The 2,388-nt window shown below is 40.7% G+C and overlaps 1 non-coding gene across 1 annotated transcript; it reads left to right on the top strand.

Annotated features, from left to right (window-relative positions):
- Nucleotides 1–339: 339 nt before the first annotated feature.
- On the top strand, nucleotides 340–447 carry LOC112761258 (small nucleolar RNA R71). Its single transcript, XR_003181662.1, has one exon. It is a non-coding gene; the product is annotated as a small nucleolar RNA R71 (small nucleolar RNA).
- Nucleotides 448–2,388: the final 1,941 nt, after the last annotated feature.

The following is a 2,388-nucleotide window of genomic DNA, read 5'->3' as shown; positions in this document are numbered from 1 at the left end:
AATTCCGCAAATTCTTTGTGGAACTAGTTGTTGGTTTTGCTGTGGTTGAGTTTGCTGAGCTTGTTGACTCAACTGCATTTGCTTCAGCAGGTTGGTCATCTCACAGATGCTTCGATTTAGAGCAGCAGTCTCTATGCCAGAAGATACTTCTGCAACAGCTTTTGAACGGCCTTGCTTCTGTCTGTGGTTCTGAGTAGATTCAGCTAAATCACGGATCAATTGCCAAGCTTCATCAGTGGTCTTGTACTTCTTCATAGACCCATTGTTGGCACTTTCCAATGTGGTCTTATCTTGGGGCCTCATACCTTGTGTGATATAGCTGAGTAGCACGATCTTGTCAATCATGTGGTGGGGGCATGCTTCCAAAAGATTATTGAAGCGCTCCCAGTATTCAAAGAGAGTCTCATTGTCATCCTGAACAATTGTAGAGATATCCTTCCTCAGTTTATCAGTAACTTCAGATGGAAAGAATTTCTCCAAAAACTCCTTTCTGAGTGTATCCCAGTTGGATACATTGGCTATAGGTTGAGTGTAGTACCACTCTCTTGCTTTTCCCTCAAGAGAGAATGGGAAAGCTTTCATCAGAATTGAAGTTTCATCAGTGCCATCACGCCTGACAGTAGAACAGGCTGCCTGGAAATCTCTCAAGTGCTTGATAGGCTCTTGAGCAGGTAGGCCATGAAACTTGGGCATCAAATTTATCAGTGCGGTCTTTATTTCAAAATCCATAGCTACCGCTAGATGATGCGCTTGAAACGGTTGCATTGTAAAATAAGGAGCTCCTTCCTCCTGAATGGTAACTCTTCTAGCTGCCATGTTTTCTGCACGTCAAACAACCGAATCAGTAGAACGGGGGTTGGTTTCTTCCTCAGATTCACTTTCAGATCCGCCCTCAGAGCGAGCTAACCTACGCTATTCTCGCCTTATTCGTGAAATAGTCCTTTCAATTTTAGGATCGAATATTAGCAAGCGCGGATCAGGAAGTGAACGCGTCATTTGACGGAAGAAACATGCAGCTCATAGTAGCAAAATTAAATAAAATGCAAATAAATAAATTCTAATTAATAAAATTAGCACTCTATTGCAACTCCCCGGCAACGGCGCCAAAAATTGATGGGAAGCAGAAGTTGGTGAATTAAAAATTTATTAAATTGGTTACGTTGCAAGTATAGTTCTTTACTCACCAAAAATCTGCCTATCAATTTAAAAATGTGTCACAGAGAATTTCAATTAAATTTACTGGGAGTTTTAAGTCCCAGGTCGTCTCCCAACGAGTTGCAGAAAAGTGTGCTGTTTTATTAATCAGATGTTCCAAGAAGTTGAGCTAAGTAAATTGGAATTTAAATTGAGGATTTTTAAATAATATAAATAAAAGCCTTGACTGCAAATTGATTGGTTAGAATCTCTATCATTGATGGTGTGATTGTAAGATTAATTTATAAGATTCAGAGGCTGAAAAAGGACTGCAGATGCTGTTGGATTCTGACCTCCCTGCACTCAAAGTAGATTTTCTGGAGCTACAGAAGCCCAATTGGCGCGCTCTCAATTGCGTTGGAAAGTAGACATTCTGGGATTTCCAGAAATATATAATAGTCCATACTTTGCCTGAGATTTGATGGCCCAAACAGGCGTTCCAATTCAGCTCAAGAATTCTGGCGTTTAACTCCAAAACTGGCACAAAAGCTGGAGTTAAATGCCCAAACTGGCACAAAAGCTGGCGTTTAACTCCAAGAAAAGTCTCTACACGAAAATGCTTCAATGCTCAGCCCAAGCACACACCAAGTGGGCCCGGAAGAAGATTTCTGCATTAATTACTGATTTCTGTAACCCTAGGCTACTAGTTTTCTATAAATAGGACCTTTTGCTATTGTATTTTCATCTTTGATAAGTCTTATGCTATCTTAGACACATTTGGAGGCTGGCCATTTGGCCATGCCTAGACCTTGTTCTTATGTATTTTCAACGGTGGAGTTTCTACACACCATAGATTAAAGTGTGGAGCTCTACTATTCTTCATGGATTAATACAAGTACTATTGTTTTTCTATTCAACTCAAGTCTATTTCTTGTCCAAGATAATCATTCGTTCTTCAACTTGATGAATGTGATGATCCGTCACACTCATCATCATTCTCACCTATGAACATGTGCCTAGCAATCAGCTCTGTTCTACTAGCAATGACTTGAATACATATCTCTCGGGTTTCTAATCTAAGATTGGAACATTCGTGGTATAGGCTAGAATTATTGGCGGCCATTCCTGAGATCGGAAATTCTAAACCTTGTCTGTGGTATTCCGAGTAGGATCTGGGAAGGGATGACTGTGGCGAGCTTCAAACTCGCGATTGTGGGGGGTGTGACAGACGCAAAAGGATCAATGGATCCTATT

Source organism: Arachis hypogaea, chromosome 16, assembly GCF_003086295.3.
Source record: "Arachis hypogaea cultivar Tifrunner chromosome 16, arahy.Tifrunner.gnm2.J5K5, whole genome shotgun sequence".
NCBI lineage: Eukaryota > Viridiplantae > Streptophyta > Magnoliopsida > Fabales > Fabaceae > Arachis > Arachis hypogaea.
Note: the sequence above shows the minus strand (reverse complement) of the source record. Positions and strands in the feature narration are given on the sequence as shown.